The 14,922-nt window shown below is 45.2% G+C and overlaps 1 protein-coding gene across 8 annotated transcripts in view; it reads left to right on the forward strand.

Moving 5' to 3' along the window:
- Positions 1–2,355: 2,355 nt before the first annotated feature.
- Positions 2,356–14,922, forward strand: part of YEATS2 (YEATS domain containing 2) — a 112,099-nt gene continuing 99,532 nt past the window's right edge. For 5 of the 8 annotated variants that reach the window (XR_009209399.1, XM_032171729.2, XM_032171730.2 and 2 more), the window contains exon 1: positions 2,361–2,556. The gene's annotated coding sequence lies outside the window, so the exon portion shown is untranslated. Of the gene's footprint in view, positions 2,557–2,672; positions 2,774–13,866; positions 14,136–14,922 lie in introns of those variants that run through there. The other 3 variants (XM_058426799.1, XM_058426796.1, XM_058426797.1) reach the window with 3 other exon arrangements.

The following is a 14,922-nucleotide window of genomic DNA, read 5'->3' on the forward strand; positions in this document are numbered from 1 at the left end:
AGGTTGCAGTGAGCCGAGATCATGCCACTGCACTGCATCCTGGGCGATAGAGCGAGACTCAGTCTCAAAAGAAAAAAAAAAAAGTTTCATTTTGGTGAATATTTGGGTAAATAGTTCAACGCTGCAGTCTTATCAGAACTTTACCCTTCTCCCCCTTGACTTCCCAAGGTGGCCTACAGGATACAGGGGAAGCCTCAAGGAAGCGGTGGGAGGGGAGATCTGTGTGCAGGATTGTGAGCTATAGCCTGGGTTCTCACTGGCTTCTGCTGCTATGTCTCTGGTGACTTCTGGTCTCCACTGCCCTGCAGGCATCAGCTGCTGAGGTGGTTGGCTGGCAAGCTCATGACCTGTTGCTTTAGCAACTTCAGAGTTTGATGTCTCATCTTTCATCCCCACTCCTCCATCCCCGCTCCTCTCACCAGCTGACTTAGGGGTGCTTCAGCTCCACTGGTATCTTCAGTACTGCCCATCCTTGGGGTCTTAGCTACATTCTGTAGCCATTCCCTGGCCATCAGCCCACCACAAGGCCTCTGCTTTAGGAAACCTGCCCCCTGGCACAGTGCCTGTTGGTCTGTCCATGGCTCTTAACCATGCTACTTTCTGTACGCTAGGCAGGGAGCAACAAGAGAAGTCTGGAATTCTGACATACCTAATGTGCAAGCTGCAGCGCTCCAGCAGCACTGTTGCAGACTCCTCCCAACGCCATGGCCTGCTCCCGAGCCCTGCTGTGTGAGCCTTCTCACAGACTTGGACAGCCTTCCAAGCTAGACCAAGGGAAGTCAACTTCTAGCTTCCTTGGCACTTATCTGGGTATTTCTATGCTCTCCACCTCACTGTTAAACCCTAAGAGTAGGGGAACACCAACACACTCATCCTGACCTCTGACCTCACCCCCTTCTCCATGAAATTTATGTTTATCTCCCCAGTTCCTATTATCTCTTGAGTCTTAGCTTAAGGTTCAAGGAAGCCTTTCTTCATTTTTTTTGTTTTTTTTGAGATGGAGTTTCACTTTTGTTGCCCATGCTGGAGTGCAATGGCTCACTGCAACCTCCACCTCCTGAGTCCAAGCAATTTTCCTGCCTCACCTTCCCAAGTAGTTAGGATTACAGGCATGCCCAACCACGCCCGGCTAATTTTTGTATTTTTAGTAGAGATGGGGTTTCACCATGTTGGCCAGGTTGGTCTTGAACTCCTGACCTCAGGTGATCCGCCCGCCTCAGCCTTACAAAGTGCTAGGATTGCAGGCGTGAGCCACCGTGCCCAGCCAGGAGGATCTCTCGAGCCCAGAAGTGTGAGACTAGCTGTGGTGATAGTGAGACCTGTGTAAAAAAAAAACAAAATTAGGCTGGGGGCGGTGGCTCACACCTGTAATCCCAGCACTTTGGGAGGCTGAGGCGGGTAGATCACCTGAGGTCAGGAGTTTGAGAGCAGCCTGGCCAACATGGTGAAACTCTGTCTCTACTAAAAATACAAAAATGAGCCAGGCGTGGTGGCACGTGCCTTGTAATCCCAGCTACTTGGGAGGCTGAGGCAGGAGAATCGCTTGAACCCAGGAGGTGGAGGCTGCAGTGAGCCAAGATCATGCCACTGCACTCCAGCCTGGCAACAGAGGAAGACTCTGTCTCAAAAAAAAAAAAAACAAAAACCCCCACAAAAACCAAAACACCATTTTACATTTATTATGCATCGATAAAAACATTAAATATATAAAAATTTGGTAATGTGTATGTAAAGTATAAAAAAAAGTGAACTTCCTAAACCCACCACTCAGCTCCAGTAGTAAATCTTTACACAGTGAGAAGGGATTGAAGGGGAACAGAAGATCCCCGAAGACCAGTTGGGAGGCTATTTATAGTCTTGGGCAGAGAGATGACAGGGTCTTGGGTAGCGTGGTAGAGTTACAACGAAAAAGAATGTTGGCCTCAAGAGTTATTTAGATGGAAAACTGGACTTGGTTTGTCACTAGCTAGTGTGAGTGAGATAAGTCTCAAGCCTTCCCTGCCTCAGTTTCTTAATCTGTAAAATGGGCTAGCAATAACTATTGTTATTTGTATACCCAGCACTTAGCACATGGGTTGGCACAAAGATGGCACACACAAACATCATAGTTACTATTGTGATTAATAGGGAAGCTCATACATGCTGGCAGAATGAATATTCAAACTTGGGGTTGAAATTCGCCAGCTTCTGGGGCAGGAAAGTGATGGACGACGATGCCTTTGCGAGAATCGACACGCACGCTGCCCAGGAAGTGGCCTCGAGGGCCGGGGTCGCAGCCAGGACCAGCCCCGCCCCGCCCCGCCCTCATCCCTGGGAGCTCCGCCCCGAGGCCGCGCGCGCCGGCGCGCGCGCCCCGACGCGCCCAGCTGCTGACGTGCGGGGCGGAACGGGGCGGGCGCGCGGGCTCTACCGCGCCGTGTGCTTCCGCAGGTTGCGGGGATCGCTGGGGCCTCGTGGCAGGGCAGCTCCGCGGGGCTTCGCCCGCTCCCTCACCTCGCCGTGCTCTCTCGCGGCGCCCGGCGGAGCCCGCGCTGCAGCCGAAGACCCGGAGAAAGGGTGAGTGTTGGCGGGCGCAGGAAGGGACCGGCCGGGCGCGCGACCCGCTCTCCGGGGCATTGTTTGGGCGGGGGCGGCGCGGGCACGTGCGCGCCCCTCCCCCATCGGCCGGCGGCGCGGCGGCGGGACCCGGTGAGGCCGCGGGACCGAGAGGAGGGCAGGGAGGATCCCAGGTGCGGGCCGGGGAGCCGCAGAAGCGGGAGCCTGGAATTGGAACGTGAGTTGGGGGCTTCCTTTTCAGCGGGGCGCTGCGCTGAGGGGATGCGGGTCCCTGAGCCACAGCGGTCGGAGCTTTCAGGATGTTAAGCTCTTGGCCTTGGAGGCAAGATTTGGCCCCAGCACCGGAAAGTCGTGGGTTTACCGAAAGGATCCTGGAATGCCCCTCCAACCTGTCGCCATCCCCACCGGCCCTCCCTGGGATGGAGGGGAGGGGTCAGAGAGGCTCTGGGGGTCCAGGGATGGCGCCGGGGCCAACGCGCCGGAGCTGCGGGCAGTGCGGGACGGAGTGGAAGCCTCGGAAAGTGAAGACTCCTGCAGGAAAGGCTGGCTTGAAGGGCTGTGGCCAGACTGCAGAAGACAATGAGGTTCTCTCCGTCATGAATGTGATTATGTTAAGAAATAGAAACCAGAGGAAGAGAAATGCCATCAGCAATCTTACAGGCCTGACACATCATTTTTTTTAGTTTGATGTTCGCTAGTATTTTCATCTAAGCATTCAGCAGTTACAGAGTTGACCCACGTTTTCCATTCCCTTTTCTCGCTCACATGTAAAAAATGCGATATAATATTATATAGTATTCAGCAATATCATTTTCCCTTTCTTAATGGGTAGAGGATATTCAGCGTAGAAAAATTTAAAAATACAAGCAAAGCCAGAGAAAAATGCCCGCAGTTTTACGGTCTAGAGATACTACCCTTGGATGTATATTCCTGTTTGTGTATACTGTTTAAGAGATAGGGCAGATGATGCCCTGATTAGGAGTTTAGTTTTCCCGGGAAGCCTTTGAAGGTTTTGAGAAGGCGAGTAGCATGATCCGACTGCTATGTAGAGGAAGAGGGCTGGGGAGGAACCTACGAGGTCAGTTACTGTGCTCTTTGCAGTAGCTTGGACTAGGCCCATGGCAGGGAGATGGGGAAGTATAAACAGATTTTAAAATGTTTTAAGGTAGAATGAACAAGACTTGGATTGGTGAGGGAATGGTGGGAATCTTTGCTTTTTTGATTTTCGTTTTGAGCAACTGAGTAGATGGTGGTGCTGTTTACTGAGATGAAGAGTGGAAGAGAGAAATTTGAGGTGGGAAAAACGAATTCTATTTTAGATGTATTAAATTTTAGATGCATGTTAGTTATGAAGTTGGTGTGTTGAGGCAGTTGGATGTAGAGGGCTGGAACTCAAGGAAAAGAGAGGCTAGAGCTAGAGATAAAAATCTGGGAGTGGCTGGGTGCGGTGCTCACGCCTGAAATCTCAGCACTTTGGGAGGCCAAGGCGGGTCGCTTGAGCCCAGAAATTCTAGACCAGCCTTGGCTACAAGGCAGGAATGATCCCGTCTCTTAAAAAAAAAAAAAAAATCGGGAGTGATCAGTACGTAGATGATATTCACAGGTATGGTGCTGTGTGAGATCACTAAGGGGAAAGAGTGTAGAGAAGTGAAAAGGGCTCAGACACTCAAATACCTGTGGGTCTGGTTGAGGAAAGGACACAGGAAACAGTAAGTGAGGTAGGAGAAAAAGCTGGTATCATGGCAGCCAAAAGAGGTGTTTCTGGAAGATGTTGAATTGGTCCTTTTATCAGGTCTTCTGAGATGTTCATTGAAGGTTGTCAATTGGATTTGGCAACACGGAGGTTATTGGTTTTGGTCATTGGTCTTCCTGTCCATAGTTCTGGAAGTGGGAGGTGGGAACCAGATTAGAATAGTTTAATGGGAGGTGAGGAAATGAAACTAATGAGTGCAAATTAGAAAAAAAGTGCCCCATTTCCATCTGCCCCAAAACTAAACTTGATCGATGAAAAATGGAAAAATGGTGTCTTGTGTTTTTTTTCATTTATTGATTACTAGTCTGTTTGAACATTTTTTTCACATTTATTGGCTATTTGTGAATTTCTTTTCCTGCTCTCTGGCATCTTTTGTTATTTCCTAATTGATTGTCAAAAATTCTTTAGATATTAAAAATAGGTAGCTTGACATACAGCATGCAGAGTTCTCCCCACATGTTTCTCAGTTTCAGATGCTTCATGTTGATTCAGCGGATGCATGATAGTTTGCTGTGGGTTATTTTTTATTATAAAATCCATAGGAAGAGGAGAACTAACATTTAGGTTGTAGATCTCTGAGTGCAGCCCACATATGATGTACATTACCACGTATTTTCTTAGGATAGATTCTCAGAAATAGTTGGTCCTGTCCTCTTCTCATCAACCATGGATTTTTATTTGAATGTTCATTGTCACGTTCTTGGATTGTTCCCCATCTCCCTGCCTTTGGTCCTGCTCTGCTTTCAGTCTGTTTTCTATCGTGATACCCGGTAGACGGTGGGAGTTGCAGTTTTCTCACAGAAAACAAGACTTACGAAGCAGATTTTTTCTTTTTCTTTTCTTTTTTTTTTTTTGAGACAGAATGACAGTCTGTTGCCCAGGCCTGTGATCCCAGCTACTCGGGAGGCTGAGGCAGGGAAATTGCTTTAACCTGGGAGGTGGAGGTTGCAGTGAGCGGAGATCGTGCCACTGCACTCCAGCCTGGGCGACAGAGGGAGACATCGTCTCAGAAAAAAAAAAGGCAGATAGAAAAAGCCACGTGCTGTATGATTCTATTTATACGAAATGTCCAGAAACAGGCAAGTTTATCCACACAAAAAGTAGTTGCCAGGGGGATGAAGGGAGTGACAATTAAGAGGTAAGCGGTTGCTTTTTGGAGTGATGAAAACATTATGGAATTAGATAGGGGTGATTGTTGTGCAACTTTGTGAATATACTGAAATCCACTGAATTGCACACTTTTAACTGGTGTGTGTGTATATATGTGTGTGTGTGTGTGTGTGTATATATTTTTTTTTTTTTGAGACGGAGTCTCACTCTGTTGCCCAGGCTGGAGTGCAGTGGGGCGATCTCAGCTCACTGCAAGCTCCACCTCCCGGGTTCATGCCTTTTCCTGCCTCAGCCTCCTGGGTAGCTGGGACTACAGGCACCTACCACCACGCCTGGCTAATTTTTTTTTTTTTTTTGTATTTTTATTAGAGATGGGGTTTCACCATGTTAGCCAGGATGATCTCAATCACCTGACCTCATGATCCGCCTGCGTTGGCCTCCCAAAGTGCTGGGATTACAGACTTGAGCCACCACGCCCGGCCGGTCAATATATATATTTTCTGAGACAGGGTCTGTCTCTGTCGCCCAGGCTGGAGTGCAGTGATTGCACTGCACTGATAGGTCATTGCAGCCTTGAACTCCTGGGCTCAAGTGATCCTCCCACCTCAGCCTACCAAGTAGCTGGGACTGCAGGTACACACCACCATGCCCAGCTAATTTTTTTCTTTTTATTTTTCAGCAGAGGCAAGGTCTCCCTATGTTGTCCAGGCCGGTCTTAAACTCCTGGGTTCAAGCAATCCTTTTGCTTTGGCCTCCCAAAGTGCTGGGATTACAGGCACATGAGCCACCACGCCTGGCCTAAAACAGTACCTTTTAAGTTAAGTGAATTATATTTCAATTAAAAAAGTATATCCACACTCTCAAATAAATTAAAACTTAAAAACAAAATACATAACAATTGCCAATAAAAGCACTGCAGGTAAAGTTCAAGCCCCTCCCCACTGCATTCTCCTCACCCTCATTACAGCCACTTAACAGATTCCCCCACAGCTCACTCCTCAGACAAGCAGGATAAACAGCCCTTACCTAGAACTAGTTCTACCTCTCCATGTCTGCAGTCATCAAAGTTCACATGCCTGAACATCTCACAGTTACTTTCCAATGGGCTCATATTTCACCTCTACCTTCTCCGCTTACTGAAATGCTCTTCATCCTTCAAGAATCAAATTCCGACTCATCCATGAAGTGAACTCCAGCCTTTGAAAGCTTTTTTTCCCCCCTAACTACCACAGAACAGATAATATGGAAACAATCTGCATTAGGCCAGGTGCGGCGGCTCATACCTGTAGTCCCAGGACTTTGGGAGGCCAAGGCAGGCGGATCATCTGAGGTCAAGCGTTTGAGACCAGCCTGGCCAACATGGCGAAACCCTGTCTCTACTAAAAATACAAAAATGAGTCGGGTGTGGTGGTGTGTGCCTGTAATCTCAGCTACTTGGGAGGCTAAGGCTGGAGAATCACTTGAGCACGGGAGGCAGAGGTTGCATGAGCCAAGATTGTGCCATTGCACTCCAGCCTGGTTGACAGAGTGAGACAGCATCTCAAAAAATTAAAAAAAAAAAAAAAAAAGAATTTACCTTAAAAATCTCAGAACCCTTAAACATCCCAACATGCCTCATTCTTCCAGAAAAAGTATGTTGAACTGGTGGGGTAAAGGAATGGTAAAAGTGGCTGGGTGCCGTGGCTCACGCCTATAATCTCAGCACTTTGGGAGGCCGAGGCGGGTGGATCACCTGAGGTCAGGAGTTCGAGACCAGACTGACAAATATGGTGAATCCCCGTCTCTACTAAAAATACAAAAAAATTAGGCAGACGTGGTGGTCTGCGCCTGTAGTCCCAGAGGCTGAGACAGGAGAATTTCTTGAACCTGGGAGGCGGAGGTTGCAGTGAGCCGAGATTGCGCCACTGCACTCCAGCCTGGGTGACAGCAAGACTGTCTCAAAAAAAAAAAAAAGGAATGGTAAAAGTTACCTAAAGTCAGCTCTCCAGGTGCATTAATGGATAGAAGCAGTGGCATGGATAATTTAGAAGAGCTGTTTTATCCTACACTCTTCTGTGTGCTAGTTTGCAAGGTTGTAGACAGAGGACTGGCCAGAATGGATTCTGGGGGCTGACCATATTAGCAAATTGTGTAGTCTTAAAGCCGTTTTATTTATAGGAAAGTTGGTGTTTTTGACCTGGAAATACATAAGACTGAAATAATAAGACAGTGTTTTTGAGCTCAGCTGTCCTTTGCTCAGCTCTTTACATGTCATATTAGAAATGTCCCACAGCACGTCAGTCCTAATGACCAGACCTCTCAGCTTCTCGCCATTCAGGTCCAGTATAAAATTGTGATTATTTTTACTTAAAAGACCTGTTTTTGTTTTGGATGCCAGATGAGTTAAAGAAAAAGTGGTATGTTAGCCAACAAATGGGAACATATTCAAAAGGTTTTGTGTGTCAGACCTGACTTAGAATAATTAGTATAGCATTTTTTTTGTCAGTACTAACTGGTGAGAATCAGAACAGAATCTTCTCTCTCCTAGAGTTCCCTTGGTCTGAGGCTTTCCTTTAATACAGGTTGGTGCAAAAGTAGTTGCGGTTTTTACTTTTGCGCCAACCTAATAGATAACTTCTCATTGTTTCTGTTATAAAATGAGCATAATTTTGGAAAGACGATCAGGTGTATCTTATTTTTCAGTTCTTTGTATCAGTGGGACGTGACAGTGTTATGAGTAATGTTTAAATAGGTGGAGAAATTTTAATTGACATTGAAATATACATTTTGATTTTTTTGGTAGGGCTTCTGCATGCCTAATGATTTTCTCAGTATAATATTAAAATGGATCTATATTCTTAGAGTGTACATTGAACAGTCTTTGGGAAGCGTGGATGGTGTTGGGGTGAAGCTGCTCCCATATTTAGTTTTCAAAATAGAATTCAGGAAATGGATCATGCGTATTTGGATTACTGAAAGTCAGTTTCATTAAAATGTTCCTAAAGGGGCCAGGCGTGGTGGCTCACACTTGTAATCCCAGCACTTTGGGAGGCCAAGGCAGGCGGATCACCTGAGGTCAGGAGTTCAAGACCAGCCTGGCCAACATGGCAAAACCCTCTCTCTACTAAAAATAAAAATAAAAAATAGCCAGGCGTGGTGGCAGGTGCCTGTAGTCCCAGCTACTCAGGAGGCTGAGGCAGGAGAATCACTTGAACCTGGGAGGCAGAGGTTGCAGTGAGCCGATATTGTGCCACTGCAATCCAGCTTGGGCAACGGAGTGAGACTCCATCTCAAAAAAAAAAAAAAAAAGCTTCCTAAAGCTTCAACAGTAGACTTGTGTAGTACAAATCCCCTTCATTCTGATCTCCCCACTTTGGTTTTTAGGATTTAGCCTTTGTTCATTCTGCTGGTTTCTTTTTCTGTTGCTGGCAATAAAACTTTCCATTATACTTTTAATACCCTGCTGGATTGGATTTGTATGTGCATTTGCAGTGAAAGCTGGTCTGCCATTTTCCTCTGATGGTGACTTTTGACCACATGTCCATAGGTTTGGAGATACTGTGTTCTCATTGTTGTTAGTTTTTAAATGGTCTGTTATTTTAGTTTTAATTTCTTCTTTGAGTCATGAGTTATTAGAGTGTCTTATTTTCTATATCATGGTGAGTTAGTATTAATTTTTATTAACATCAGAATGTGGCTATAATATTTCTACATTTTGCAGTAATTGAGACTTTCTTCATATCTTATTATATGATTTACATTTTATGAACTTTTTTTTTGAGGCAGAGTCTCACTGTTGCCCAGGCTGGAGTGCAGTGGCGTGATCTCGGCTCACTGCAACCTCCACCTCCTGGGTTCAAGCAGTTCTCCTGCCTCAGCCTCCCAAGTAGCTGGGATTACAGGTATCCACCACCCTGCCCAGCTAATTTTTGTATTTTTAGTAGAGACGGGGTTTTACCACATTGGCCAGGCTGGTTTCAAACTCCTATCCTCAAGTGATCCACCTGCCTCGGACTCCCAAAATGCTGGGATTACAGGCATGAGCCACTGCGTCCAACCTTAATGAACTTTTATAGGTATTTTAAAAATATTTTTTTCTGTTGGGTTCAGAGTTGTGTGTATTTGTTAAATGTGGCTTGTTAATCACCAGATATATATATCTGTGTCATCTTTTTTGTTTGTTGTGTTTGTTTTGTTTGAGACAGGGTCTGGCTCTGTCACCTGGGCTGGAGATGCAATGGCGCGATCTCAGCTTACTGCAGGCTCCATCTCCTGGGCTCAAGCAATCCTCCTACCTCAGCTGTCCAAGTAGCTGGGAGTACAGGTGCTTGCCACTACTCCTAACTAATTTTTGTATTGTTTGTAGAGACGGGATTTCACCGTGTTGCCCGGGCTGGTCTTGAACTCCTGAGCTCAAGCGAGTCACCTGCCTCAACTTCCCAAAGTGCTGGGATTACAAGCGTGAGCCACCACGCCTGGCCTGTCATCTGTATTTTTATATGTTGTCTTAATCTTTTAAATTTTATATAGAGATGTGTGATTTCTTTTTTTTTTTTTGAGACGGAGTCTTGCTCTGTCACCCATGCTGGAGTGCAGTGGCGCGATCTCGGCTCAGTGCAAGCTCGGCCTCCCGGGTTCGCGCCATTCTCCTGCCTCAGCCTCTCCGAGTAGCTGGGACTACAGGCGCCCGCCACCACGCCCGGCTAATTTTTTTTTGTATTTTTAGTAGAGACGGGGTTTCACCGTGGTCTCGATCTCCTGACCTCGTGATCCGCCCGCCTCGGCCTCCCAAAGTGCTGGGATTACAAGCGTGAGCCACTGCGCCCGGCCCGAGATGTGTGATTTCTTAAACTTTCCTTTTTCTGTTTGTATATGTGTTTTGGTACTATATTGTTAGATGTATAGTTTAAGATGTATTTTTGTGATTGTGCCTTTAAATAATAACATCATCTTTATCATGTTATTTTTTTGCCTTGAATTGTATTATTAATATTGCCTTACCTACAGTCTTTTTGTTTGCATGTGTCTGTGTATAATAACTTTGTACATTCTTTTAAACATTTAGCTAAAGAGGCTTTGAAGATGTAGCAATATCAACAAATAGATTAATGATGAAAACTAATGTAAGGTAGTAGTTATGTTCCTTGTGGGCATTTATATTTTGGCAGATATTTTAGTTAATCCTTCATTTATGGCCAGGCGCGGTGGCTCACCCCTGTAATCCCAGCACTTTGGGAGGGTGGGGTGGGTGGATCATGAGGTCAGGAGATGGAGACCATCCTGACTAACATGGTAAAACTCCAGCTCTACTAAAAGTACAAAAAAATTAGCCAGGCATGGTGGTGGGCGCCTGTGGTCCCAGCTACTCAGAAGGCTGAGGCAGGAGAATGACGGGAACCCAGGAGGCGGAGCTTGCAGTGAGCCACTGCTGCACTCCAGCCTGGGTGACAGAGCAAGACTCCGCTTTTTAAAAAAAAAAAAAAATCCCTCATTTATTTATCCAGATAGTAATATTGAGCGCTTCCAGGAATTTTGGAGGAAGAAGGTAGGGAGAGCTGTGTTGGATGGGGCACTGTCAAGGAAGGCCCCTGATAAGGTGGAGATTTCAGCTGGAATCTGATTAAGCTAACCTGAGAAAAGAGTATTCCAGGTAGAAGGAACCGTAATTCCAAAAGCTCAAAGGAAAATCAGGAGTATGTTTGAGGAATAGAAAACCAACCTGTCTGGATCTTAAAGATTAAGGATGGAGAGGGAGACAGGGCGCAGTTCACATCTCTTAGGTCATGTTAAGGAATGAAAATTTGTTCTAAATGTTATGAGAAGCTATTTGAAGGATTCAAGCAGGGGATGACATGATCAGAGAAATACTCTTATAGTCCTTTTCTAAAGTGAGGTATAGTTTACACACAGTGAAATACAGATTTTACATGTACAGTTGGGTGTTTTTGGAATTGCATATACATACCCATCTAACTTACACTCTCATTAAGATTAGTGGAGCACTGTGGGAAGAAGCCAAGACAGGCAGATCACCTGAGATCAGGAGTTCGAGACCAGCGTGACCAACATGGAGAAACCCCATCTCTACTAAAAATAGAAAATTAGCCCGGTGTGGTGGCGCATGCCTGTAATCCCAGCTACCCGGGAGGCTGAGGTAGGAGAGTCACTTGAATCCAGGAGGCGGAGGTTGCCGTGAGCCGAGATTGTACCATTGCACTCCAGCCTGGACAACAAGAGCGAAACTCTGTCTCAAAAAAAAAAAAAAGGTTAGGTGGCGCATCGGTAATCCAAAAATCTGAATCTTAAATGCTCCAAAATCTGAAACTTCTTAAGCACCAACATGATGCCACAGTGCAAAATTTCACACCTGACCTTGTGACTGGTCACAGTTAAAACATAGTCAAAACTTTGTGTTATGTTTTGAATTATTTAAAATGTTACCTTCAGGCTCTGCGTGTAAGATATTTATGAAGCATAAATGAATTTCATGTTTAGATTTGTGTTCCTTCCCAAAGATACCTTGTTATGTATATGCAAATATTCCAAAATCCAGAACAGTATGAAATCTGAAACAATTCTGGTCCCAGTCATTTTGGGTAAGGAATACTCAACCTGAATAAAATATTTCTTTTTTTTTTTGAGACGGAGTCTTGCTCTGTCGCCCAGGCTGGAGTGCAGTGGCACAATCTTGGCTCACTGCGAGCCCCGCCTCCCGGGTTCACACTATTCTCCTTCCTCAGCCTCCCAAGTAGCTGGGACTACAGGTGCCCGCCACCACGCCCGGCTGATTTTTTTGTATTTTTAGTAGAGACAGGGTTTCACCATGGTGTTGGCCACATCTTATATGATGTGTTTGCAAAACAGAATGGTAGAGTCCTAGGACTGGCTTCTAGGATTCTACATCTTCCCTGACTTGAGAGCTAAGACCTCGAATTTCCAGTGACTGTACATTACATCATCTTTATGGTTTTTATTATACAATTTTCTTTTCAAAATTATTTTTCTCTTGGGGTTTATTTTAAACTATAAAACATTAAATGTTTTGTTTGGGGCCAGAGGTGGTGGCTTACAAATCTCAGCACTTTGGAAGGCCAAGGCCAGAGGATCTCTTGAGCCCAGGAGTTCAAGACCACTCTGGGCAACATAGTGAGACCCCCGTCTCTTCAAAAAATAAAAAGATTAGCAGGTATGGGCACACACCTGTAGTCCCAGCTACTCGGGAGGCTGAGGCAGGAGGATCACTTGAGCCCAGGATTCCAGGGTGAGCTATGTTCGTGCCACTGTACTCCAGTCTGGATGGCAGAGTAAGACTCTCTGTAAAAAAATTCTTTTGGACAGGCGTGGTGGCTCACACCTGTAATCCCAGCACTTTGGGAGGCCGAGGCGGGCAGATTACAAGGTCAGAGATTCGAAACCAGCCTGGCCAACATAGTGAAACCCTATCTCTTATAAAAATAAACAAATTAGCTGAGAGTGGTGCAGACACCAGTAGTCCCAGCTACTCAGACAGTTGAATAGCTTGAACCCAGGAGGCAGAGGTTGCAGTGAGCCAAGATCGTGCCATTGCAATCCAGCCTGGGCGACAAAAGGTGAGACTCTGTCTCAAAAAAAAAAAAAAAAAAAAAGTTTGGTTTTCTTTTTGGTTTCTAACCTTTGACAAAAACTCAGACTTGGTTATGTTATTTGAATGGATATGATATATTTTAATTGATAGCAATTACTTCTATAAAGCTTTGTTTTCTTGTGTTACTTATGGAAAAAATCATTTATTTTCTATATTTAAATTGACAGCATTTACTTTTTTTTTTGAGATAAAGTTTCTGTCACCCAGGCTGGTGCGCAGTGGCATGATCTCGGCTCACCGCAACCTCTGCCTCCTTGCAGATTCAGGAGGTTCTCGTGCCTCAGCCTCCCGAGTGGCTGGGACTGTAGGCATGCACTACCACGGCCGGCTAATTTTTGTGTTTTTAGTAGAGATGGGGTTTCACCATGTTGGCCAGGCAGGTTTCAAACTTCTAACATCAAGTGATCCACCTGCCTTGGCCTCCCAAAGTGCTGAGATTACAGGCCTGAGCCTCCGCATCTTGCCCACATTTACTTTTTATGAGGCTGTTTTAATGAGATAAAAAGTTTTTTTTTTTTTGAAACTGAGTCTCACTCCGTCGCCCAGGCTGGAGTGCAGTGGCGCAATCTCGGCTCACCGCAAGCTCCACCTCCCTGTTCACGCCATTCTCTTGCCTCAGCCTCTTGAGTAGCTGGGACTACAGGCACCTGCCACCACGCCCGGCTAGTTTTTTGTATTTTTTTTTTTTAGTAGAGACGGGGTTTCCCCATGTTAGCCAGGATGGTCTTGATCTCCTGACCTCGTGATCTGCCCGCCTCGGCCTCCCAAAGTGCTGGGATTACAGACGTGAGCCACCGTGCCCGGCCCGAGATAAAAAGTTTAAATTGGAGAAATGGATGACGGTAGTCTTAGTCCCAGCATTACGTTTATTTCCGTATTCAGTTTTTGTGTCAGAGTATAGAGAAAATTCTTTCTCACAGTCAAATTGTGTATGGTAACAGATTTTTTTCCTAACAGTTCGTAGTACCGTCTCAGTATTTTCAATTTCAACTGATTCAGAACCTAAAGAGGATTAGCTGGACATTTTGTTTCAAAGTTGAATTGACCATATCTAACAACTACTCATGTTTCCTTTTCATAAAATCTACAAGTCAGACAAGAAGAGTCCAGAAGGTAATATTATCATTGGTCATTTGTTACACATTCTGTTCACTTATTTATTATATCACCATGAGAGCATGCCTCAGCAGATGTGCCTAGTCTTAGCTAGCTAGCATTTACTTGCATGTGACATGTACACATTACACATTATTTTTCTTGTGAGACAGAAGCAGAGCTGGTTTATTTTTAAATGCCCAGTACAGAGCTAAATCCTCTTAAATGTGTTTATAAGAAGCTCAAATATATGCCCAAATCTGACAAGAAAAGCTTTATTCTAAAGGCTGCATAAAAAATGAATTATCTTGGCAGCACAAATGAACTCATTGTTGGTTTCTTCTTTTCTGCCCACCCCCTACCCAAATTCCTCTCTTTTCTCTTCCTAGTCTTCCAGTTTTACACCAAAAGTCAAAGAGAGGGTTTTTTTTTTAAGTCCCTTAAGTGAGGATAAAATAAAAATAACTTTTCTTCAAGGATCCCCAGCCATTTTAGTGGGAGCCACCGTTATTCTTGAGATTACTTGGGAGGTAGGATAAGAATATACAGATTATGAAGTCTGTAGAATGGATAAGTGAAGATGATGCTGGAGGGGTACTCATCTTTGTAGATAATCTCCTATGACTCTTGGCAAACTGTGGAAGACAGGTACCTGCTGAGGAAGTAGTGTGGTACAAGGACAAGTTTAGGTTTCTGCTGGGCTATATCCACCTCTGATTCTAGGTTTATGTGTAAGTAGGTGTTTTTAGATTCCTATCTGCATTAAGGAAGAATAAATTAAGCTTATTTTTTTTTAAGGTTGTCT

This window comes from Hylobates moloch, unplaced genomic scaffold (genome assembly GCF_009828535.3).
Source record: "Hylobates moloch isolate HMO894 unplaced genomic scaffold, HMol_V3 SCAFFOLD_13, whole genome shotgun sequence".
Lineage (NCBI taxonomy): Eukaryota > Metazoa > Chordata > Mammalia > Primates > Hylobatidae > Hylobates > Hylobates moloch.